The sequence below is a fragment of the Petromyzon marinus genome, chromosome 72, assembly GCF_048934315.1.
Source record: "Petromyzon marinus isolate PM22_M1 ecotype Great Lakes invasive population chromosome 72, UKy_Petmar_22M1.pri1.0, whole genome shotgun sequence".
NCBI classification, from domain to species: domain Eukaryota; kingdom Metazoa; phylum Chordata; class Hyperoartia; order Petromyzontiformes; family Petromyzontidae; genus Petromyzon; species Petromyzon marinus.
The window spans coordinates 1,913,416-1,940,742 of NC_133738.1; the positions used below are offsets into that span (position 1 = coordinate 1,913,416).

The window sequence follows — 27,327 nt, forward strand, 5'->3', positions numbered from 1 at the left end:
CAGATTGAGGCTCCCACAGGGCTCAGTGTTAATCAGTGAGACTCACAGAAACAGACTGAGGCTCCCACAGGGTTCCGTGTTAATCACTGAGACTCACAGAGCCAGACTGAGGCTCCCACATGGTTCAGTGTTAATCACTGAGACTCACAGAGTCAGACTGAGGCGCCAACAGGGTTCAGTGTTAATCACCGAGACTCACAGAGCCAGACTGAGGCTTCTACAGGGTTCAGTGTCAATCACTGAGACTCACAGAGCCAGACTGAGGCTCCCACAGGGTTCAATGTTAATTCCTGAAACTCACAGAGCCAGACTGAGGCTCCCACAGGGTTCAGTGTTTATCGCTGAGGCTCATTGAGCCAGACTGAGACTCCCACAGAGTTCAATGTTAATCAATGAGGCTCACTGAGCCAGACTAAGGCTCCCACAGGGTTCAGTGTTAATCAATGAGGCTCACTGAGCCAGACTGAGGCTCCCACATGGTTCATTGTTAATTTCTGAGGCTCACAGAGCCAGACTGAGGCTCCCACAGGGTTTGTTGTTAATCACTGAGACTCACAGAGCCAGACTGAGGCTCCCACAGGGTTCAGTATTAACCACTGAAACTCACAGAGCCAGACTGAGGCTCCCACAGGGTTCAGTGTTAATCACTGTGACTCACAGAGCCAGACTGAGGCTCCCACAGGGCTCAGTGTTAATCAGTGAGACTCACAGAAACAGACTGAGGCTCCCACAGGGTTCCGTGTTAATCACTGAGACTCACAGAGCCAGACTGAGGCTCCCACAGGGTTCAGTGTTAATCACTGAGAATCGCAGAGCCAGACTGAGGCTCCCACAGGGTTCAGTTTTAATCACTGAGACTCACAGAGCCAGAATGAGGCTCCCACAGGGTTCAGTGTTAATCATTGAGACTCACTGAGCCAGACTGAGGCTCCCACAGGGTTCAGTGTTAATCACTGAGTCTCACAGAGCCAGAATGAGGCTCCCACAGGGTTCAGTGTTAATCACTCAGACTCACAGAGCCAGACTGAGGCTCTCACAGGATTCATTGTTAATCACTGAGACTCACTGAGCCAGACTGAGGCTCCCACAGGGTTCAGTGTCAATCACTGAGACTCACAGAGCCAGACTGAGGCTCCCACAGGGTTCAGTTTTAATGAGTGAGACTCACAGAGCCAGACTGAGGCTCCCATAGGGTTCAGTTTTAATCACTGAGACTCACAGAGCCAGACTGAGGCTCCCACAGGGTTCAGTGTCAATCACTGAGACTCACAGAGCCAGACTGAGGATCCCACACGGTTCAGTGTCGATCACTGAGACTCACAGAGCCAGACTGAGGCTCCCACAGGGTTCATTGCTAATTCCTGAAACTCACAGAGCCAGACTGAGGCTCCCACAGGGTTCAGTGTTCATCGCTGAGGCTCATTGAGCCAGACTGAGGCTCCCACAGGGTTCAGTGTTAATCACTGAGACTCACAGAGCCAGACTGAGGCTCCCACAGGGTTCAGTGTCGATCACTTAGACTCACAGAGCCAGACTGAGGCTCCCACAGGGTTTAGAGTTAATCACTGAGACTCACAGAGCCAGACTGAGGCTCCCACAGGGTTCAGTGTCAATCACTGAGACTCACAGAGCCAGACTGAGACTTCCACAGGGTTCAGTGTTAATCACTGAGACTCACAGAGACAGACTAAGGCTCCCACAGGGTTCAGTGTTAATCACTGAGACTCACAGAGCCAGACTGAGGCTCCCACAGGGTTCAGTGTTCATCACTGAGACTCACAGAGCCAGACTGAGGCTCCCAAAGGCTTCAGTCTTAATCACTGAGACTCACAGAGCCAGACTAAGGCTCCCACAGGGTTCAGAATTAATCACTGAGACTCACAGAGCCAGACTGAGGCTCCCACAGGGTTCAGTGTTAATCACTGAGACTCACAGAGCCAGACTGAGGCTCCCACAGGGTTCAGTGTTAATCACTGAGACTCACAGAGCCAGACTGAGGCTCCTACAGAGGTCATTGTCATTCACTGAGACTCACAGAGCCAGACTGAGGCTCGCACAGGGTTCAGTGGTTAATCACTGAGACTCACAGAGCCAGACTGAGGCTCCCACAGGGTTCAGTCTTAATCACTGAGACTCACAGAGCCAGACTGAGGCTCCCATAGGGTTTATTGTTAATCACTGAGACTCACAGAGCCACACTGAGGCTCACACAGGGTTCAGTGTTAATCACTGAGACTCACAGAGCCAGACTGAGGCCCCCACACGGCTAAGTGTTAATCACTGAGACTCACAGAGCCAGACTGAGGCTCCCACAGGGTTCATTGTTAATCACTGAGGCTCACAGATTCAGACTGAGGCTCCCACAGGGTTCAGTGTTCATCATTGAGACTCAAAGAGCCAGACTGAGGCTCCCACAGGGGTCAGTGTTAATCACTGAGGCTCACAGATTCAGACTGAGGCTCCCACAGGGTTCAGTCTTAATCACTGAGACTCATAGAGCCAGACTAAGGCTCCCACAGGGTTCAGTGTTAATCACTGAGGCTTACTGAGCCAGACTGAGGCTCCCACAGGGTTCAGTGTTAATCACTGAGACTCACGGAGCCAGACTGAAGCTCCCACAGGGTTCAGTGTTAATCACTGAGGCTCACAGAGCCAGACTGAGGCTACCACAGGGTTCAGTATTAATCACTGAAGCTCACAGAGCCAGACAGAGGCTCCGACAGGGTTCAGTGTCAATCACTGAGACTCACAGAGCCAGACTGAGGCTCCCACAGGGTTCAGAGTTAATCACTGAGACTCACAGAGCCAGACTGAGGCTCCCACACGACTAAGTGTTAATCAATGAGACTCATAGAGCCAGACTGAGGCTCCCACAGGGTTCAGTGTTAATCACGAGACTCACAGAGCCAGACTGAGGATCACACAGGGTTCAGTGTTAATCATTGAGACTTACAGAGCCAGACTGAGTTCCCACAGGGTTCAGTGTTAATCACTGAGACTCACAGAGCCAGACTGAGGCTCCCACAGGGTTCAGTGTTAATCACTGAGACTCACAGAGCCAGACTAAGGCTCCCACAGGGTTCAGTGTTAATCACTGAGGCTCACAGAGCCAGACTGAGGCTCCCACAGGGTTCAGTGTTAATCACTGAGACTCACAGAGCCAAACTGAGGCTCCCACAGGGTCCAATGTTAATCACTGAGGCTCACAGAGCCAGACTGAGGCTCCCACAGGGTTCAGTGTTAATCACTGTGACTCACAGAGCCAGACTGAGGCTCCCACAGGGCTCAGTGTTAATCAGTGAGACTCACAGAAACAGACTGAGGCTCCCACAGGGTTCCGTGTTAATCACTGAGACTCACAGAAACAGACTGAGGCTCCCACATGGTTCAGTGTTAATCACTGAGACTCACAGAGTCAGCCTGAGGCGCCAACAGGCTTCAGTGTTAATCACCGAGACTCACAGAGCCAGACTGAGGCTTCTACAGGGTTCAGTGTCAATCACTGAGACTCACAGAGCCAGACTGAGGCTCCCACAGGGTTCAATGTTAATTCCTGAAACTCACAGAGCCAGACTGAGGCTCCCACAGGGTTCAGTGTTAATCACTGAGGCTCACTGAGCCAGACTGAGGCTCCCACAGGGTTCAGTGTTAATCACTGAGACTCACGGAGCTAGACTGAAGCTCCCACAGGGTTCAGTGTTAATCACTGAGGCTCACAGAGCCAGACTGAGGCTACCACAGGGTTCAGTATTAATCACTGAAGCTCACAGAGCCAGACTGAGGCTCCGACAAGGTTCAGTGTCAATCACTGAGACTCACAGAGCCAGACTGAGGCTCCCATAGGGTTCACTTTTCATCACTGAGGCTCACAGATTAAGACTGAGGCTCCCACAGGGTTCAATGTTATTCATTGAGGCTCACAGAGCCAGACTGAGGCTACCACAGGGTTCAGTATTAATCACTGAAGCTCACAGAGCCAGACTGAGGCTCCGACAAGGTTCAGTGTCAATCACTGAGACTCACAGAGCCAGACTGAGGCTCCCATAGGGTTCACTTTTCATCACTGAGGCTCACAGATTAAGACTGAGGCTCCCACAGGGTTCAATGTTATTTATTGAGGCTCACTGAGTGAGACTGAGGCTCCCACAGGGTTCAGTGTTAATCACTGAGACTCACAGAGCCAGACTGAGGCTCCCATAGGCTTCAGTTTTCATCACTGAGGCTCACAGATTCAGACTGAGGCTCCCACAGGGTTCAGTGTTATTCACTGAGGCTCACTGAGTCAGACTGAGGCTCCCACAGGGTTCAGTGTTAATCACTGAGACTCGCAGAGCCAGACTAAGGCTCCCACAGGGTTCAGTGTTAATCACTGAGACTCACAGAGCAAGACTGAGGATCCCACAGGGTTCAGTGTTAATCACTGAGACTCACAGAGCAAGACTGAGGATCCCACAGGGTTCAGTGTTAATCACTGAGACTCACCGAGACAGACTGAGGCTCCCACAGGGTTCAGTGTTAATCACTGAGACTCACAGAGCCAGACTGAGGCTCCCACACGGATCAGTGTTAATCACTGAGGCTCACTGAGCCAGACTGAGGCTCCCACAGGGTTCAGTGTTAATAACTGAGGCTCACTGAGCCAGACTGAGACTCCTACAGGGTTCAGTGTTAATCACTCAGACTCACAGAGCCAGATTGAGGCTCCCACAGGGTTCAGTGTCAATCAATGAGACTCACAGAGCCAGACTGAGGCTCCCACAGGGTTCAGTGTCAATCACTGAGACTCACAGAGCCAGACTGAGGCTCCCACACGGTTCAGTGTTAATCACTGAGGCTCACTGAGCCAGACTGAGGCTCCCTCCCACAGGGTTCAGTGTTAATCACTGAGACTCACAGAGCCACACTGAGGCTCCCACAGGGTTCTGTGTTAATCACTGAGACTCACAGAGCCAGACTGAGGCTCCCACAGGGTTCAGTGTTAATCACTGAGGCTCACAGAGCCAGACTAAGGCTCCCACAGGGTTCAGTGTTAATCACTGAGACTCACAGAGCCAGACTGAGGCTCCTACAGGGTTCAGTGTCAATCACTGAGACTCACAGAGCCAGACTGAGGCTCCTACAGGGTTCAGTGTTTATCGCTGTGAGGCTCACCGAGCCAGACTGAGGCTCCCTCCCACAGGGTTCAGTGTTAATCACTGAGAATCACAGAGCCAGACTAAGGCTCCCTCCCATATGGTTCAGTGTTCATCGCTGTGAGGCTCACTGAGCCAGATTAAGGCTCCCTCCCACAGGGTTCAGTGTCAATCACTGAGACTCACAAAGCCAGACTGAGGCTCCCACAGGGTTCAGTGTTAATCACTGAGGCTCACAGACCCAGACTGAGGCTCCCACAGGGTTCAGTATTAACCACCAAAACTCCCAGAGCCAGACTGAGGCTCCCACAGGGTTCAGTGTTAATCACTGTGACTCACAGAGCCAGATTGAGGCTCCCACAGGGCTCAGTGTTAATCAGTGAGACTCACAGAAACAGACTGAGGCTCCCACAGGGTTCCGTGTTAATCACTGAGACTCACAGAGCCAGACTGAGGCTCCCACATGGTTCAGTGTTAATCACTGAGACTCACAGAGTCAGACTGAGGCGCCAACAGGGTTCAGTGTTAATCACCGAGACTCACAGAGCCAGACTGAGGCTTCTACAGGGTTCAGTGTCAATCACTGAGACTCACAGAGCCAGACTGAGGCTCCCACAGGGTTCAATGTTAATTCCTGAAACTCACAGAGCCAGACTGAGGCTCCCACAGGGTTCAGTGTTTATCGCTGAGGCTCATTGAGCCAGACTGAGACTCCCACAGAGTTCAATGTTAATCAATGAGGCTCACTGAGCCAGACTAAGGCTCCCACAGGGTTCAGTGTTAATCAATGAGGCTCACTGAGCCAGACTGAGGCTCCCACATGGTTCATTGTTAATTTCTGAGGCTCACAGAGCCAGACTGAGGCTCCCACAGGGTTTGTTGTTAATCACTGAGACTCACAGAGCCAGACTGAGGCTCCCACAGGGTTCAGTATTAACCACTGAAACTCACAGAGCCAGACTGAGGCTCCCACAGGGTTCAGTGTTAATCACTGTGACTCACAGAGCCAGACTGAGGCTCCCACAGGGCTCAGTGTTAATCAGTGAGACTCACAGAAACAGACTGAGGCTCCCACAGGGTTCCGTGTTAATCACTGAGACTCACAGAGCCAGACTGAGGCTCCCACAGGGTTCAGTGTTAATCACTGAGAATCGCAGAGCCAGACTGAGGCTCCCACAGGGTTCAGTTTTAATCACTGAGACTCACAGAGCCAGAATGAGGCTCCCACAGGGTTCAGTGTTAATCATTGAGACTCACTGAGCCAGACTGAGGCTCCCACAGGGTTCAGTGTTAATCACTGAGTCTCACAGAGCCAGAATGAGGCTCCCACAGGGTTCAGTGTTAATCACTCAGACTCACAGAGCCAGACTGAGGCTCTCACAGGATTCATTGTTAATCACTGAGACTCACTGAGCCAGACTGAGGCTCCCACAGGGTTCAGTGTCAATCACTGAGACTCACAGAGCCAGACTGAGGCTCCCACAGGGTTCAGTTTTAATGAGTGAGACTCACAGAGCCAGACTGAGGCTCCCATAGGGTTCAGTTTTAATCACTGAGACTCACAGAGCCAGACTGAGGCTCCCACAGGGTTCAGTGTCAATCACTGAGACTCACAGAGCCAGACTGAGGATCCCACACGGTTCAGTGTCGATCACTGAGACTCACAGAGCCAGACTGAGGCTCCCACAGGGTTCATTGCTAATTCCTGAAACTCACAGAGCCAGACTGAGGCTCCCACAGGGTTCAGTGTTCATCGCTGAGGCTCATTGAGCCAGACTGAGGCTCCCACAGGGTTCAGTGTTAATCACTGAGACTCACAGAGCCAGACTGAGGCTCCCACAGGGTTCAGTGTCGATCACTTAGACTCACAGAGCCAGACTGAGGCTCCCACAGGGTTTAGAGTTAATCACTGAGACTCACAGAGCCAGACTGAGGCTCCCACAGGGTTCAGTGTCAATCACTGAGACTCACAGAGCCAGACTGAGACTTCCACAGGGTTCAGTGTTAATCACTGAGACTCACAGAGACAGACTAAGGCTCCCACAGGGTTCAGTGTTAATCACTGAGACTCACAGAGCCAGACTGAGGCTCCCACAGGGTTCAGTGTTCATCACTGAGACTCACAGAGCCAGACTGAGGCTCCCAAAGGCTTCAGTCTTAATCACTGAGACTCACAGAGCCAGACTAAGGCTCCCACAGGGTTCAGAATTAATCACTGAGACTCACAGAGCCAGACTGAGGCTCCCACAGGGTTCAGTGTTAATCACTGAGACTCACAGAGCCAGACTGAGGCTCCCACAGGGTTCAGTGTTAATCACTGAGACTCACAGAGCCAGACTGAGGCTCCTACAGAGGTCATTGTCATTCACTGAGACTCACAGAGCCAGACTGAGGCTCGCACAGGGTTCAGTGGTTAATCACTGAGACTCACAGAGCCAGACTGAGGCTCCCACAGGGTTCAGTCTTAATCACTGAGACTCACAGAGCCAGACTGAGGCTCCCATAGGGTTTATTGTTAATCACTGAGACTCACAGAGCCACACTGAGGCTCACACAGGGTTCAGTGTTAATCACTGAGACTCACAGAGCCAGACTGAGGCCCCCACACGGCTAAGTGTTAATCACTGAGACTCACAGAGCCAGACTGAGGCTCCCACAGGGTTCATTGTTAATCACTGAGGCTCACAGATTCAGACTGAGGCTCCCACAGGGTTCAGTGTTCATCATTGAGACTCAAAGAGCCAGACTGAGGCTCCCACAGGGGTCAGTGTTAATCACTGAGGCTCACAGATTCAGACTGAGGCTCCCACAGGGTTCAGTCTTAATCACTGAGACTCATAGAGCCAGACTAAGGCTCCCACAGGGTTCAGTGTTAATCACTGAGGCTTACTGAGCCAGACTGAGGCTCCCACAGGGTTCAGTGTTAATCACTGAGACTCACGGAGCCAGACTGAAGCTCCCACAGGGTTCAGTGTTAATCACTGAGGCTCACAGAGCCAGACTGAGGCTACCACAGGGTTCAGTATTAATCACTGAAGCTCACAGAGCCAGACAGAGGCTCCGACAGGGTTCAGTGTCAATCACTGAGACTCACAGAGCCAGACTGAGGCTCCCACAGGGTTCAGAGTTAATCACTGAGACTCACAGAGCCAGACTGAGGCTCCCACACGACTAAGTGTTAATCAATGAGACTCATAGAGCCAGACTGAGGCTCCCACAGGGTTCAGTGTTAATCACGAGACTCACAGAGCCAGACTGAGGATCACACAGGGTTCAGTGTTAATCATTGAGACTTACAGAGCCAGACTGAGTTCCCACAGGGTTCAGTGTTAATCACTGAGACTCACAGAGCCAGACTGAGGCTCCCACAGGGTTCAGTGTTAATCACTGAGACTCACAGAGCCAGACTAAGGCTCCCACAGGGTTCAGTGTTAATCACTGAGGCTCACAGAGCCAGACTGAGGCTCCCACAGGGTTCAGTGTTAATCACTGAGACTCACAGAGCCAAACTGAGGCTCCCACAGGGTCCAATGTTAATCACTGAGGCTCACAGAGCCAGACTGAGGCTCCCACAGGGTTCAGTGTTAATCACTGTGACTCACAGAGCCAGACTGAGGCTCCCACAGGGCTCAGTGTTAATCAGTGAGACTCACAGAAACAGACTGAGGCTTCCACAGGGTTCCGTGTTAATCACTGAGACTCACAGAAACAGACTGAGGCTCCCACATGGTTCAGTGTTAATCACTGAGACTCACAGAGTCAGCCTGAGGCGCCAACAGGCTTCAGTGTTAATCACCGAGACTCACAGAGCCAGACTGAGGCTTCTACAGGGTTCAGTGTCAATCACTGAGACTCACAGAGCCAGACTGAGGCTCCCACAGGGTTCAATGTTAATTCCTGAAACTCACAGAGCCAGACTGAGGCTCCCACAGGGTTCAGTGTTTATCGCTGAGGCTCATTGAGCCAGACTGAGACTCCCACAGGGTTCAGTGTTAATCAATGAGGCTCATTGAGCCAGACTAAGGCTCCCACAGGGTTCAGTGTTAATCAATGAGGCTCACTCAGCCAGACTGTGGCTCCCACATGGTTCATTGTTAATTACTGAGGCTCACAGAGCCAGACTGAGGCTCCCACAGGGTTTGTTGTTAATCACTGAGACTCACAGAGCCAGACTGAGGCTCCCACAGGGTTCAGTGTTAATCACTGAGAATCGCAGAGCCAGACTGAGGCTCCCACAGGGTTCAGTTTTAATCACTGAGACTCACTGAGCCAGACTGAGACTCCCACAGGGTTCAGTGTTAATCACTGAGACTCACAGAGCCAGAATGAGGCTCCCACAGGGTTCAGTGTTAATCATTGAGACTCACTGAGCCAGACTGAGGCTCCCACAGGGTTCAGTGTTAATCACTGAGTCTCACAGAGCCAGAATGAGGCTCCCACAGGGTTCAGTGTTAATCAATCAGACTCACAGAGCCAGACTGAGGCTCTCACAGGATTCATTGTTAATCACTGAGACTCACTGAGCCAGACTGAGGCTCCCACAGGGTTCAGTGTCAATCACTGAGACTCACAGAGCCAGACTGAGGCTCCCACAGGGTTCAGTCTTAATCAGTGAGACTCACAGAGCCAGACTGAGGCTCCCATAGGGTTCAGTTTTAATCACTGAGACTCACAGAGCCAGACTGAGGCTCCCACAGGGTTCAGTGTCAATCACTGAGACTCACAGAGCCAGACTGAGGATCCCACACGGTTCAGTGTCGATCACTGAGACTCACAGAGCCAGACTGAGGCTCCCACAGGGTTCAGAGTTAATGACTGAGACTCACAGAGCCAGACTGAGGCTCCCACAGGGTTCATTGTTAATTCCTGAAACTCACAGAGCCAGACTGAGGCTCCCACAGGGTTCAGTGTTCATCGCTGAGGCTCATTGAGCCAGACTGAGGCTCCCACAGGGTTCAGTGTTAATCACTGAGACTCACAGAGCCAGACTGAGGCTCCCACAGGGTTCAGTGTCGATCACTTAGACTCACAGAGCCAGACTGAGGCTCCCACAGGGTTCAGTGTTAATCACTGAGACTCACAGAGCCAGACTGAGACTTCCACAGGGTTCAGTGTTAATCACTGAGACTCACAGAGACAGACTAAGGCTCCCACAGGGTTCAGTGTTAATCACTGAGACTCACAGAGCCAGACTGAGGCTCCCACAGGGTTCAGTGTTCATCACTGAGACTCACAGAGCCAGACTGAGGCTCCCAAAGGCTTGAGTCTTAATCACTGAGACTCACAGAGCCAGACTAAGGCTCCCACAGGGTTCAGAGTTAATCACTGAGACTCACAGAGCCAGACTGAGGCTCCCACAGGGTTCAGTGTTAATCACTGAGACTCACAGAGCCAGACTGAGGCTCCCACAGGGTTCAGTGTTAATCACTGAGACTCACAGAGCCAGACTGAGGCTCCTACAGAGGTCATTGTCAATCACTGAGACTCACAGAGCCAGACTGAGGCTCGCACAGGGTTCAGTGGTTAATCACTGAGACTCACAGAGCCAGACTGAGGCTCCCACAGGGTTCAGTGTTCATCACTGAGACTCACAGAGCCAGACTGAGGCTCCCACAGGGCTCAGTCTTAATCACTGAGACTCACAGAGCCAGACTGAGGCTCCCACAGGGTTCAGTGTTAATCACTGAGGCTCACTGAGCCAGACTGAGGCTCCCATAGGGTTTATTGTTAATCACTGAGACTCACAGAGCCAGACTGAGGCCCCCACACGGCTAAGTGTTAATCACTGAGACTCACAGAGCCAGACTGAGGCTCCCACAGGGTTCAGTGTTAATCACTGAGACTCACAGAGCCAGACTGAGGCTCCCACAGGGTTCATTGTTAATCACTGAGGCTCACAGATTCAGACTGAGGCTCCCACAGGGTTCAGTGTTCATCATTGAGACTCAAAGAGCCAGACTGAGGCTCCCACAGGGGTCAGTGTTAATCACTGAGGCTCACAGATTCAGACTGAGGCTCCCACAGGGTTCAGTCTTAATCACTGAGACTCATAGAGCCACACTAAGGCTCCCACAGGGTTCAGTGTTAATCACTGAGGCTTACTGAGCCAGACTGAGGCTCCCACAGGGTTCATTGTTAATCACTGAGACTCACGGAGCCAGACTGAAGCTCCCACAGGGTTCAGTGTTAATCACTGAGGCTCACAGAGCCAGACTGAGGCTACCACAGGGTTCAGTATTAATCACTGAAGCTCACAGAGCCAGACTGAGGCTCCGACAGGGTTCAGTGTCAATCACTGAGACTCACAGAGCCAGACTGAGGCTCCCACAGGGTTCAGAGTTAATCACTGAGACTCACAGAGCCAGACTGAGGCTCCCACACGACTAAGTGTTAATCAATGAGACTCATAGAGCCAGACTGAGGCTCCCACAGGGTTCAGTGTTAATCACGAGACTCACAGAGCCAGACTGAGGATGACACAGGGTTCAGTGTTAATCATTGAGACTTACAGAGCCAGACTGAGGTTCCCACAGGGTTCAGTGTTAATCACTGAGACTCACAGAGCCAGACTGAGGCTCCCACAGGGTTCAGTGTTAATCACTGAGACTCACAGAGCCAGACTAAGGCTCCCACAGGGTTCAGTGTTAATCACTGAGGCTCACAGAGCCAGACTGAGGCTCCCACAGGGTTCAGTGTTAATCACTGAGACTCACAGAGCCAAACTGAGGCTCCCACAGGGTCCAATGTTAATCACTGAGGCTCACAGAGCCAGACTGAGGCTCCCACAGGGTTCAGTGTTAATCACTGAGACTCACAGAGCCAGACTGAGGCTTCCACAGGGTTCATTGTCAATCACTGAGACTCACAGAGCCAGACTAAGCCTCCCACAGGGTTCAGTGTTAATCAAAAAGGCTCACTGAGCCAGACTGAGGCAACCACATGGTTCATTGTTAATTACTGAGGCTCACTGATCCAGACTGAGGCTCCCACAGGGTTCAGTGTTAATCACTGAGACTCACAGAGCCAGGCTGAGGCTCCCAAAGGGCTCAGTGTTAATCACTGAGACTCACAGAGCCAGACTGAGGCTCCCATATGGTTCACTTTTCATCACTGAGGCTCACAGATTAAGACTGAGGCTCCCACAGGGTTCAATGTTATTCATTGAGGCTCACTGAGTGAGACTGAGGCTCCCACAGGGTTCAGTGTTAATCACTGAGACTCACAGAGCCAGACTGAGGCTCCCATAGGCTTCAGTTTTCATCACTGAGGCTCACAGATTCAGACTGAGGCTCCCACAGGGTTCAGTGTTATTCACTGAGGCTCACTGAGTCAGACTGAGGCTCCCACAGGGTTCAGTGTTAATCACTGAGACTCGCAGAGCCAGACTAAGGCTCCCACAGGGTTCAATGTTAATCACTGAGACTCACAGAGCCAGACTAAGGCTCCCTACAGGGTTCAGTGTTAATCACTGAGACTCACAGAGCCAGACTGAGGCTCCCATAGGGTTCAGTGTTCATCACTTAGACTCACAGAGCCAGACTAAGGCTCCCACAGGGTTCAGTGTCCATCGCTGTGAGGCTCACTGAGCCAGACTGAGGCTCCCTCCCATAGGGTTCAGTGTTAATCACTGAGACTCACAGAGCCACACTGAGGCTCCCACAGGGTTCTGTGTTAATCACTGAGACTCACAGAGCCAGACTGAGGCTCCCACAGGGTTCAGTGTTAATCACTGAGGCTCACAGAGCCAGACTAAGGCTCCCACAGGGTTCAGTGTCCATCGCTGTGAGGCTCACTGAGCCAGACTAAGGCTCCCTCCCATAGGGTTCAGTGTTAATCACTGAGACTCACAGAGCCACACTGAGGCTCCCACAGGGTTCTGTGTTAATCACTGAGACTCACAGAGCCAGACTGAGGCTCCCACAGGGTTCAGTGTTAATCACTGAGGCTCACAGAGCCAGACTAAGGCTCCCACAGGGTTCAGTGTTAATCACTGAGACTCACAGAGCCAGACTGAGGCTCCCACAGGGTTCAGTGTCAATCACTGAGACTCACAGAGCCAGACTGAGGCTCCTACAGGGTTCAGTGTTTATCGCTGTGAGGCTCACCGAGCCAGACTGAGGCTCCCTCCCACAGGGTTCAGTGTTAATCACTGAGACTCACAGAGCCAGACTAAGGCTCCCTCCCATATGGTTCAGTGTTCATCGCTGTGAGGCTCACTGAGCCAGATTAAGGCTCCCTCCCACAGGGTTCAGTGTCAATCACTGAGACTCACAGAGCCAGACTGAGGCTCCCACAGGGTTCAGTGTTAATCACTGAGGTTCACAGAGCCAGACTGAGGCTCCCACATGGTTCAGTGTTAATCACTGAGACTCACAGAGCCAGACTAAGGCTCCCACAGGGTTCAGTATTAACCACTGAAACTCACAGAGCCAGACTGAGGCTCCCACAGGGTTCAGTGTTAATCACTGTGACTCACAGAGCCAGACTGAGGCTCCCACAGGGCTCAGTGTTAATCAGTGAGACTCACAGAAACAGACTGAGGCTCCCACAGGGTCCCGTGTTAATCACTGAGACTCACAGAGCCAGACTGAGGCTCCCAGAGGGTTCATTGTTAATCACTGAGACTCACAGAGCCAGACTGAGGCTCCCACATGGTTCAGTGTTAATCACTGAGGCTCACAGAGCCAGACTAAGGCTCCCACAGGGTTCAGTGTTAATCAATAAGGCTCACTGAGCCAGACTGAGGCTCCCACATGGTTCATTGTTAATTAATAAGTCTCACTGATCCAGACTGAGGCTCAGAAATGGTTCAGTGTTAATCACTGAGACTCACAGAGCCAGAATGAGGCTCCCACAGGGTTCAGTGTTAATCATTGAGACTCACTGAGCCAGACTGAGGCTCCCACAGGGTTCAGTGTTAATCACTGAGTCTCACAGAGCCAGACTGAGGCTCCCACAGGGTTCAGTGTCAATCACTGAGACTCACTGAGCCAGACTGAGGCTTCCACATGGTTCAGTGTTAATCACTAACACTCACAGGGCCAGACTGAGGCTCCCACAGGGTTCAGTGTTAATCATTGAGACTCACAGAGCCAGACTGAGGCTCCCACACGGTTCAGTGTTAATCACTGCGACTCACAGAGCCAGATTAAGGCTCCCTCCCACAGGGTTCAGTATTAATCACTGAGACTCACAGAGCCAGACTGAGGCTCCCACAGGGTTCAGTGTTAATCACTGAGGCTCACAGAGCCAGACTGGGGCTCCCACAGGGTTCAGTGTTAATCACTGAGACTCACAGAGCCAGACTGAGGCTCCCACAGGGTTCAGTGTTAATCACTGAGGCTCACAGAGCCAGACTGTGGCTCCCACAGGGTTCAGTGTTAATCACTGAGACTCACAGAGCCAGACTGAGGCTCCCACAGGGTTCAGTGTTAATCACTGAGGCACACAGAGCCAGACTAAGGCTCCCACAGGGTTCAGTGTTAATCACTGAGACTCACAGAGCCAGACTGAGGCTCCCACAGGGTCCAGTGTTAATCACTGAGACTCACAGAGCCAGACTGAGGCTCCCACAGGGTTCAGTGTTAATCACTGAGACTCACAGAGCCAGACTGAGGCTCCCACAGGGTTCAGTGTTAATCACTGAGGCTCACAGAGCCAGACTGAGGCTCCCACAGCGTTCAGTGTTAATCACTGAGGCTCACAGAGCCAGACTGAGGCTCCCACAGGGTTCAGTGTTATTCACTGAGACTCACAGAGCCAGACTAAGGCTCCCACAGGGTTCAGTGTTAATCACTGAGGCTCACAGAGCCAGACTGAGGCTCCCACAGGGTTCAGTGTTAATCACTGAGGCTCACAGAGCCAGACTGAGGCTCCCACATGGTTCAGTGTTAATCACTGAGACTCACAGAGCCATACTGAGGCTCCCACAGGGTTCAGTGTTAATCACTGAGGCACACAGAGCCAGACTAAGGCTCCCACAGGGTTCAGTGTTAATCACTGACACTCACAGAGCCAGACTGAGGCTCCCACAGGGTTCAGTGTTAATCACTGAGACTCACAGAGCCAGACTGAGGCTCCCACTGGGGTGCAATGTTAATTGATACGGATTACATGACGCAATAGACAATTTCACGCCACCTTTATCACCTCTCCAACGCTATTCGATGTGAGCGGACGTCATTGACAAATATGCTAATTACATTTTCTGCGTCACAATAAACCCCGACGGACATGACGTCACCATCAGGCATCCTGCGATGGTGTCATCGGTGACCGTCATCGAATGAAGGACCGCGTAGCTTCGGGGAATGGGGTGGGGGTCCTTGAATTGTCTGAGTGAGGTGGCCAGAGCGGGCATGAGGTAGCCGAAGCGACCTGCCTGATTCAAACGATTGCCTGACAAAACGTATTCGTTAAAACTTTAACATCACATTTTTTTTTGCATGCACATATTAGTTTTTTTTTTATAAATTACCATCGTTGTTGTTGCCGATAAACCACGGCGTGCCTTCAAAAATAAAGTTTAAATGGAATAAAAAATATAAAAAGTACCCGTACAGTATCCACTGTAGGCGTATATAAATAATTAATGGTTTTGCCTCGCTGCTAATGTTCGCGCGTGCGCTGAGTGTTGGAACGCGCAGAGCGATGGCATCATCATCAGCAACATCAACATCAGCAACACCATCAGCATCATCATCAACACCATCAGCATCATCATCAGCAACACCATCAGCATCATCAGCATCATCATCAGCAGCAGCACCATCATCATCAGCACCATCAGCATCATCATCAGCACCATCATCAGCAGCAGCAACATCATCAGCAGCAACATCATCAGCAGCAGCATCAGCAACATCATCAGCAGCAGCAGCATCAGCAGCTGGAACTTATTCTGCTGCTTACGTTACGTGTCCCAGTGAAGATGTTGCCAAGACGATAGCCAGGTGATGGTGGTGGTGATGGTGGTGGTGGTGATGGTGGTGGTGATGGTGGTGGTTGTGGTGATGGTGGTGGTGATGGTGGTGGTGGTGATGGTGGTGGTGGTGGTGGTGATATTGGTGGTGATGGTGGTGGTGGTGGTGATGGTGATGGTGGTGGTGATGGTGGTGATGGTGGTGGTGGTGATGGTGGTGGTGGTGATGGTGATGGTGGTGATGGTGGTGGTGATGGTGGTGGTGGTGATGGTGGTGGTGGTGGTGATGGTGGTGGTGGTGATGGTGGTGATGGTGGTGGTGGTGATGGTGGTGGTGGTGATGGTGGTGATGGTGGTGGTGGTGATGGTGGTAGTGGTGGTGATGGTGGTGGTGGTGATGGTGGTGATGGTGGTGGTGGTGATGGTGGTAGTGGTGGTGGTGATGGTGGTGGTGATGGTGGTGGTGGTGATGGTGGTGGTGGTGGTGATGGTGGTGGTGGTGATGGTGGTGATGGTGATGGTAGTGGTGATGGTGGTGGTGATGGTGGTGATGGTGGTGGTGGTGGTGATGGTGGTGGTGATGGTGGTGGTGATGGTGGTGATGGTGGTGGTGGTGATGGTGGTGGTGGTGATGGTGATGGTGGTGATGGTGGTGGTGATGGTGGTGGTGGTGATGGTGGTGGTGGTGGTGATGGTGGTGGTGGTGATGGTGGTGATGGTGGTGGTGGTGATGGTGGTGGTGGTGATGGTGGTGATGGTGGTGGTGGTGATGGTGGTAGTGGTGGTGATGGTGGTGGTGGTGATGGTGGTGATGGTGGTGGTGGTGATGGTGGTAGTGGTGGTGGTGATGGTGGTGGTGATGGTGGTGGTGGTGATGGTGGTGGTGGTGGTGATGGTGGTGGTGGTGATGGTGGTGATGGTGATGGTAGTGGTGGTGGTGGTGGTGGTGATGGTGGTGATGGTGATGGTGGTGATGGTGGTGGTGGTGATGGTGGTGGTGATGGTGGTGGTGGTGATGGTGATGGTGGTGATGGTGGTGGTGGTGATGGTGGTGGTGATGGTGGTGGTGGTGATGGTGGTGGTGATGGTGGTGGTGGTGATGGTGGTGATGGTGATGGTGGTGATGGTGGTGGTGATGGTGGTGGTGATGGTGGTGGTGGTGATGGTGGTGGTGATGGTGGTGATGGTGGTGGTGATGGTGGTAGTGGTGGTGGTGGTGATGGTGGTAGTGGTGATGGTGGTGGTGGTGATGGTGGTAGTAGTGGTGGTGATGGTGATGGTGGTAGTGGTGGTGGTGATGGTGAAAGTGGTAGTGGTGGTGGTGATGGTGATAGTGGTGGTGGTAATGATGATGATGCTGCTGCTGAAGATGATGGTGGTGGTGATGCTGGTGATGATGATGCTGCTGATGCTGCTGATGGTGATGGTGGTGATGGTGCTGATGATGATGCTGCTGATGATGATTGTGGTGGTGGTGGTGATGCTGGTGATGATGATGCTGATGATGCTGCTGATGATGGTGGCGGTGATGCTGCTGATGCTGCTGCTGATGATGAAGGTGATGATGCTGATGATGGTGATGCTGCTGATGGTGATGATGATGGTGCTGATGATGGTGATGCTGCTGATGAAGGTGATGATGATGATGATGATGCTGCTGATGATGATGATGCTGCTGATGATGGTGATGCTGATGATGGTGATGCTGCTGATGATGATGATGCTGATGATGCTGCTGCTGTTTCTGCAGGGCCCTTGTGCAGATGAAGCTTGCCGCCTGTGTGAACGTGATCCCCCGTGTGACGTCAATGTGAGTGGTGCACCCAGCCTGGCACTGCACCCGCAGTGACGTCACCACGGAGGGATTCCCCCGTGTGACGTCAGTGCGAGTGGTGTGTGTGTCTGTGTGTGTGTGTGTGTCTGTGTGTGTGTCTGTGTGTGTCTGTGTGTGTGTGTATCTGTGTGTGTATCTGTGTGTGTGTCTGTCTGTGTGTGTGTGTATCTGTGTGTGTGTCTGTGTGTGTCTGTGTGTGTGTGTGTGTGTCTGTGCGTGTGTGTGTCTGTGTGGGTGTCTGTGTGTGTGTCTGTGTGTGTCTGTGTGTGTGTGTATGTGTGTGTGTGTCTGTGTGTATGTGTGTGTCTGTGTGTATGTCTCTGTGTGTGTCTGTGTGTGTATGTCTCTGTGTGTGTGTCTGTCTGTCTGTGTGTGTGTGTGTGTCTGTCTGTGTGGGTGTCTGTCTGTGTGTGTGGGTGTCTGTCTGTGTGTGTGTCTGTCTGTGTGTGTGCATCTGTGTGTGTGTCTGTGCGTGTGTGTGTGTGTGTGTTTGTGTCTGTGTGTGTCTGTGTTTGTGTGTGTGTCTGTGTGCCAGGAAAGGTCCTGGCAAGGATTATTCAACATCGCCTTGCCAGGCACGCTGAGGAGAGGCTTGCGGAGCCCCATTGCGGTTTCAGGAAAGGGCGGTCCTGCACAGATGCCATATTTTCTGTCCATCTGCTTCAGCAGAGGTGTAGGGAATTCCAACAAGACCTATATCTCTGCTTTATTGACCTGGTCAAGGCCTATGATAACCATCAGTAGGCCTGGCCTCTGGGTTGTTCTTCGTGCTTTCGGAGTCCCTGACCCTCTGCTCACGATCATTAAGGACCTTCATGATGGTGAGCGGGCCCGGGTAAAACTACGTGGCCGGGAGTCCGAACCATTCCCTGTACACCTTGGGGTGCGACAGGGATGTCCTCTGGCTCCCACATTATTTAACATCTATTTTGACCACGTAGTTCGTGAAGCCTTCAATAGCTGTACCGGCGGAATCTCCATATGGTACAGATATAATGGGAGGCTGATCGATGCCCGGGTGCGGTCAAGGGATGGCTCCCTATTGCTCAACCACGTTATGTATACTGATGATTTGGTAATAGCTGCTCATTCAGAGGAGGAGTTGGAGACGCTGCTGCTGATACTGGAGCGTGCCACTAAGAGGTGGGGCTTTACCATCAGCTCCACCAAAACTAAGCACCTGCCTGGGTATTTTGTACCATCGGACACTCCACCCCCACAACTCCCAATCGGTGATGGGGCAGTTGTGGAGAGAGTGGAGAGTTTCCCATACCTGGGCAGTGTGCTTATGACCGGCTCCAGTTTAACAGCAGAGGTCTCACTCCGAATCAGTGGAGCGGCATTATCTTTTCATCGGTTGCGTAACAGCGTGGAAGCTACCTGGTCTGTCGCTCCGCACTAAGCTTCAGGTCTTCTCGGCCACAGTCATTCCCTTCCTCTACGCTTGCCAAACGTGGACCCCCCTAATGGAACAGCTTCGCCGGTTGTAAACATTTAGGCTGGCCCGCCTACGATCCGTCCTGGGTTTAACCAGGCTGGATTGTGTGAGGAGCTCACAAATCCTTGAAAGATCTGGGCAAGGTCCCATCGGTGAGCTCCTCCGGCAGGCAAGGCTGCGGTGGCTGGGTCATGTAGCCCGCATGCCCAGCCACCGCATGCCCAACAGCTTTTGTTCGGCCAGATCGAGGGGGCTAAACGGGCGCGGCACGGGCTAGAGAAGAGATGGAGTGATGTGGTACAGGAGGACGTGGAGCTGAGTGGACTTGCCGATGATTGGTACCAGCAGTGTCAAGATCGGCCTCTGTGGAGGAGGCTCGTGAAGGACGCTACTGGGCAGTTGGAGGCAGTCGCCCTCCAACAACAACGGAGGGCGGAGGAGCGACGCTCACAACAACGAGCGGAGCGCCAGGTGGCTAAAGCACAGCGGGTTGGCACAGTAGGGGGCACAGGTGGTGCATCAGCCAGTCATCTCAGTCGACCCGTGGCACCTGGGTCTGCCCGGTGACCTCCTGCCAGCGGGCGTTCAACACTTCACGTGGCCTCAAGGTGCACATAGCCTGGCAGAAGCGTCGTGGTGACGTCACCGCCACTTTGTGGCGAATGGCGGTTGTTGTTGTTGTTGTGTATTCCAGTTATTCATGGAAGGGAAACATAGAGGAAGATACAGAAGTCTTATTGGTGAGGACTTGACACACACACACTGACACACACAGACACACACTGACACTGCCACACACACAGACACACACACACAGACACACACAAACACACATAGACACGGCCACACACACAGACACACACAGACACACACACACACAGACACTGCCACACACTGCCACACACAGACACGCACAGACACACATAGACACTGCCACACACAGACACTGCCACACACAGACACAGACAGACAGAGACACACAAACACACACAGACACGCACAGACACACATAGACACTGCCACACACACAGACACTGCCACACAGACACTGCCACACACTGCCACACACTGCCACACACTGCCACACACTGCCACACACAGACACACACAGACACTGCCACACACACACAGACACTGCCACACACTGACACACAGACACACACAGACACACAAACACTGCCACACACAGACACACACACACACACAGACACTGCCACACACAGACACACACACACACACTGACACACACAGACACTGCCACACACACAGACACTGCCACACACAGACACACACACACACACTGACACACACAGACACTGCCAGACACACAGACACTGCCACACACACAGACACTGCCACACACAGACACACACTGACACACACAGACACTGCCACACACAGACACTGCCACACACAGACACACACTGACACACACAGACAGTGCCACACACACACAGACACTGCCACACACACACAGACACACACACAGACACTGCCACACACAGACACACACACACAGACACACACAGACACTGCCACACACAGACACTGCCACACATAGACACAGACTGACACACACAGACACACACACACTGCCACACACACACAGACACACACAGACACTGCCACAAACACACATAGACACTGACACACACTGACACACACAGACACACACAGACACACAAAGACACTGCCACACACAGACACACACAGACACACATAGACACTGACACACACAAAGACACACAAAGACACACACACACAGACACACACAGACACACACTGACACACACAGACACACACAGACACACATAGACACTGCCACACACTGACACACACAGACACACATAGACACACATAGACACACACAGACACACACACACAGACACACACACACAGACACACACACACAGACACACACACACACACAGACACACACAGACACACACACACAGACACACACACACAGACACACAGACACACACAGACACACACAGACACTGCCACACACTGACACACACTGACACACACAGACACACACAGACACACACTGACACACACTGCCACACACTGACACACACAGACACACACAGACACTGCCACACACAGACAAAAGTCTCCTATAAAGTCTTAACAGACTGTTGGGGCAAGTGCTGTTGATGGTGATGATGATGCTGATGATGATGGTGGTGATGATGGTGGTGATGGTGGTGGAGATGGTGGTGGTGATGGTGGTGGTGATGGTGGTGGTGATGGTGGTGGTGATGGTGGTGGTGATGGTGGTGGTGATGGTGGTGGTGATGGTAGTGATGATGATGGTGGTGGTGATGATGATGGTGATGATGGTGATGGTGGTGATGGTGGTGATGGTGGTGATGATGATGGTGATGATGATGGTGATGATGATGGTGATGATGGTGATGATGGTGATGGTGGTGATGATGATGGTGATGGTGGTGATGATGATGATGGTGATGATGTTTCAGATGATCAAGACCAGATCTTCAAAGGTGCCACATCTGGCTGAATACGTCAGGTTTGCTTCATTGCACAGACAAAGCTACCCCAGGTAGCCTCTAGCAGGGCTGTAGGGGCAAGTGCTGTCAGTAGCGAGTAGCAGCAGCAGTGTCTATGTACTACACACACCACACATAAAGCTCCCCCAGGTAGCCTCTAGCAGGGATGTAGGGGCAAGTGCTGTTAGTAGCGAGTAACAGCAGCAGTGTCTATGTACTGCACACACCAAACACAGACAAAGCTCCCCCAGGTAGCCTCTAGCAGGGATGTAGGGGCAAGTGCTGTTAGTAGCGATTAGCAGCAGCAGTGTCTATGTACTACAAACACCACACACAGGCAAAGCTACCCCAGGTAGCCTCTAGCAGGGCTGTAGGGGCAAGTGCTGTTAGTAGCGAGTAGCAGCAGCAGTGTCTATGTACTACACACACCACACACAGACAAAGCTCCCCCAGGTAGCCTCTAGCAGGGCTGTAGGGGCAAGTGCTGTTAGTAGCGAGTAGCAGCAGCAGTGTCTATGTACTGCACACACCACACACAGACACACACACAGACACACACATACATAGACAGACACACAACAACAACGACAACTGCCATTCGCCACTAAGTGGCGGTGACGTCACCACGACGCTTGTGCCAGGCCATGTGCACCTTGAGGCCACGTGAAGTGTCGAACGCCCGCTGGCAGGAGGTCACGGGGCAGACCCAGGTGCCACGGGTCGACTGACTGAGATGACTGGCTGATGCACCACCTGTGCCCCCTACTGTGCCAACCTGCTGTGCTTTAGCCACCCGGTGCTCCGCTCGTTGTTGTAAGCGTCGCTCCTCCGCCCTTCGTTGTTGTTGGAGGGCGACTGCCTCCAACTGCCCAGCAGCATCCTTCACGAGCCTCCTCCACAGAGGCCGATCTTGACACTGCTGGTACCAGTCATCGGCAAGTCCACTCAGCTCCACGTCCTCCTGTACCACATCACTCCATCTCTTCTCTAGCCCGTGCCCCGCCCGTTTAGCCCCCTCGATCCGGCCGAACAAAAGCTGTTTCGGCATGCGGTGGCTGGGCATGCGGGCTACATGACCCAGCCATCGCAGCCTTGCTCGCCGGAGGAGCTCACCGATGGGACCTTCCCAGATCTTTCAAGGATTTGTGAGCTCCTCACACAATCCAGTCTGGTTAAACCCAGGATGGATCGTAGACAGGCCAGCCTAAATGTTTCTAACCGGCGAAGATGTTCCATTAGGGGGGTCCACGTTTCGCAAACGTAGAGAAGGGAGGGAATGACCGTGGCCGAGAAGACCTGAAGCTTAGTGCGGAGCGACAGACCAGGTAGCTTCCACACAGCGTTACGCAACCGATGAAAAGATATTGCCGCTCGACTGATTCGGAGTGAGACCTCTGCTGTTAAACTGGAGCCGGTCATAAGCACACTGCCCAGGTATGGGAAACTCTCCACTCGCTCCACAGCTGCCCCATCACCGATTGGGAGTTGTGGGGGTGGAGTGTCCAATGGTAAAAAATACCCAGGCAGGTGCTTAGTTTTGGTGGATCTGATGGTAAGGCCCCACCTCTTAGTGGCATGCTCCAGTCTCAGCAGCAGCGTCTCCAACTCCTCCTCTGATTGATCAGCTATTACCAAATCATCAGCATACATGACGTGGTTGAGCAATAGGGAGCCAACCCTGGACCGCACCCGGGCATCGATCAGCCTCCCATTATATCTGTACCATATGGAGATTCCCCCGGTACAGCTATTGAAAGCTTCACGAACTACGTGGTCAAAATAGATGTTAAATAATGTGGGAGCCAGAGGACATCCCTGTCGCACCCCAAGGTGTACAGGGAATGGCTCTGACTCCCGACCACGTAGTTTTACCCGGGCTCGCTCACCATCATGAAGGTCCTTAATGATCGTGAGCAGAGGGTCAAGTACTCCAAAAGCACGAAGAATAACCCAGAGCCCAGGCCTACTGATGGTATCATAGGCCTTGACCAGGTCAATAAAACAGAGATGTAGGTCTTGTTGGAATTCCCTACACCTCTGCTGTAGCAAACAGGACTGCCCTTTCCTGAAACAACATTGGGGCTCCGCAAGCCTCTCCTCCGCGTGCCTGGCAAGGCGATGTTGAATAATCCTTGCCAGGACCTTTCCCGGCACACTGAGGAGTGAGATGCCCCTGTAGTTGTTACAGTCTGTGCGGTCCTCCTTCTTAAAGAGGGGGACCACCAGGGCATCCTTCCAATCCTGCGGAACCTGTCCAGTGGTCCAGACTGTTGTTATGATGTCATATAGGGCAGTCTGTGCACAAACGCCACCCTCCCTCAGCATTTCGCTTGAGAGATCATCTCTGCCCGCTGCCTTTCCTGGTCTCAGACTCCAGATCGCCTTCAGTACTTCGTCAACAGATGGCACCTCAGCCAGCCACTCACAGGGGGTGACTTCTTCCAATATTTGAGGCACCGCAGCCTCAGCAGGGTCATCCTCACTTTGTGCCACGATGTTTTCCTGGCTGAGGGATTTTCCCTTCCCCAGGACCTCACAGAAATGCTCAGCAAATCTGCAAACCTGTTCCTGGGGATCGGAGATTGGATTACCGTTTTTTCCCCTAATGATGGTAAAAGGTGTGGCGCTGCAGGTTACTTTTTTGATGGAGTTAAATAGAGATTTGTGATCACGGGCCACTGAGGCAGACTCCATCTCCTCAGCAACCCGCGACCACCACCCATCCTTGCAGCGCCTCACGGCTCTCCGAACCTCCGAGCGAAGGCTGCGGTAAGCCTCCTCATTCTCCGACGTGGGATTCTGTAGCCGATGCCAGTGGGCCTGTCGCTTTTTCTCAACCATCCTGAACACCTCCTCTGTCAGCCAGGGTCTCTGGGGAGGTCTGGACCGCGTACCCAAAGCAGCCATTGCAGCTGCATGAGTGACAGTCCTAAACCTCGCCCATTTTCCCTCGACATCAGGAGGAGTCGGGGACGATGCCAATCCCAGCCGCAAGCGATGATGAAATTCTCGCTAGCAACACAGAGACACACACACAGAGACACACACGGAGACACACACACACGGTGACACACACGGTGACACACGGTGACACGGTAACACAGTGACACACACACACAGTGACACACACAGTGACACACACACAGAGACACACACAGACACACACGGTGACACAAACATGGTGACACACAGTGTGACACACACACAGTGACACACGCACACAGTGTGACACACAGAGACACACACGGTTGACATACACACAGTGACACACACACAGTGACACACACAGTGACACACACACAGTGACACACACAGTGACACACACACAGTGACACACACAGTGACACACACACACAGTGACACACAGAGGTGTCCAAGTTAATATCTTTGTCTCATCCTCCCCGTGTCTCCCTCCCCGTGTCTCCCTCCTCGTGTCTCCCTCCCCGTGTCTCCCTCCCCGTGTCTCCCTAGGTCTGCTCACCCCTACGATGTCCCCGAAGTGATCTCCGTTCCCATTGAGCAGGGGAACCTGGCCTACCTCACCTGGATCGGAGACAGTGTGCCTGAATAGTCGCTCACCCACCCACTCACTCACCCACCCGCTCACTCACCCACCGACCCACCCACTCACACACCCACTCACTCACCAACTCACTCACCCACTCACTCACCCACTCACTCGCTCACCCACCCACCCACCCACTCACTCACTCGCTCACCCACTCACTCACACCCACCATTTCACTCACCCACCCTTTCACTCACCCACTCACTCACCCACTCACCCACTCACTCACCCACCCACTCACTCACCCTCTCACTCACCCTCCCACCCACTCACCCACCCACTCACTCACCCACCCACTCTCTCACTCACTCACCCACTCACTCACCCACTCACTCACCCTCTGACTCAATAAATCACCCACCCACCCACTCGCTTACACACACACCCACTCGCTTACACACCCTCTCACTAACCAACCCACTCAATAAATAATCCACCCACTCAATAAATCACCCACTAACTCACCCGCTCACCCACAAACTCACCCGCTCACTCTGCGTGTGCTGTGATCACGATGCCGAGGCTCACTCACGGATGGGCTCGCCCAGCTTGTATTTCGAGAAACCATTAAATGCATTGTGAATTTATGTGCGTACAGTTGTGGGTGGATGAGTGAGTGGGTGGGTGAGTGTGTGGGTGGATGGGTGGGTGAGTGTGTGGGTGAGTGTGTGGGTGAGTGAGTGGGTGAGTGGGTGGGTGGGTGGGTGAGTGGATGGGTGGATGAGTAGGTGGGTGAGTGGGTGAGTGGTTGGGTGAGTGGGTGGGTGGGAAGTGAATGAGTGTTTGGGTAATTGAGAGAGCGAGTGAGTGGGTGAATGAGTGATCGGGTGAATAAGTGGGTGGGTAAGTGAGTGGTTTGGTGAATGGGTGGGTGAGTGAATGGTAGAGTGAGCTAGTGGGTAGTTGAATGAGTAAATGTGGTACAGGAGGATGTGGAGCTGAGTGGACTTGCCGATGACCGGTACCAGCGGTGTCAAGATCGGCCTCTGTGGAGGAGGCTCGTTAAGGACGCTGCTACTGGGCAGTTGGAGGCAGTCGCCCTCCAACAACAACGGAGGGCGGAGAAGCGACGCTCACAACAACGAGCGGAGCGCCGGGTGGCTAAAGCACAGCAGGTTGGCACAGCAGGGGGCACAGGTGGTGCATCAGCCAGTCATTTCAGTCAGTCGACCCATGGCACCTGCTGGGTCTGCCCCGTGACCTCCTGCCAGCAGGCGTTCGACACTTCACGTGGCCTCAAGGTGCACATAGCCTGGCACAAGCGTCGTGGTGACGTCACCGCCACTTAGTGGTGAATGGTGGTTGTTGTTGTGTCTGTGTATCTGTGTGTGTGTCACTGTGTGTGTGTCACTGTGTGTGTGTGTCACTGTGTGTGTGTCACTGTGTGTGTCTGTGTATCTGTGTGTGTGTCTGTGTGTGTCTGTGTCTGTGTGTGTCCGGCAAAACAACCCCCTACCTCCTCGCGGTGCTGGACGGTCAACTCTGTCGTGGACAATGCTGTGGGGGGAGATCCAATTCCGATTGGCTCGTCCCCTCATGGCGTCTTTAACCACCACAGTGGCTGAACGGGGCTCTGGACGGGTGCGATGGGCTGCTAACCCCTCCACCTTCAATTAATTACCACAAAACCACGAATTAAATATGTAACTAATAAGCTTGTGCCAGAGGCCCTGGGGGGACAGGCGTCTATGACATCTGGCCAAACCCCATTTGGCGGAGCCAGGAGATTGAATCTCTACCCTCGGGGCTCCTCCAGAAACAACGAAAAGCCACTTCGTGTGGCCACATGGAATGTTCAAACGCTCACTGTGGAGGAGAGGCTGCCACTGCTCTGTCGGAAGCTGGACCGGTACCGCCTGGATCTCTGTGGCATTCAGGAGGTCCGGTGGACCGGTTCTTGCTCCTGCCACCATGAGGG

The 27,327-nt window shown here is 52.8% G+C and overlaps 1 non-coding gene across 1 annotated transcript; it reads left to right on the plus strand.

Moving 5' to 3' along the window:
* The first annotated feature begins 16,010 nt into the window (after positions 1-16,010).
* LOC116958141 (uncharacterized) lies at positions 16,011-25,996 on the plus strand. Its single transcript, XR_012930557.1, has 3 exons — positions 16,011-16,084; positions 17,804-17,863; positions 25,313-25,996. It is a non-coding gene; the product is annotated as an uncharacterized LOC116958141 (transcript).
* The last annotated feature ends 1,331 nt before the right edge of the window (positions 25,997-27,327 follow it).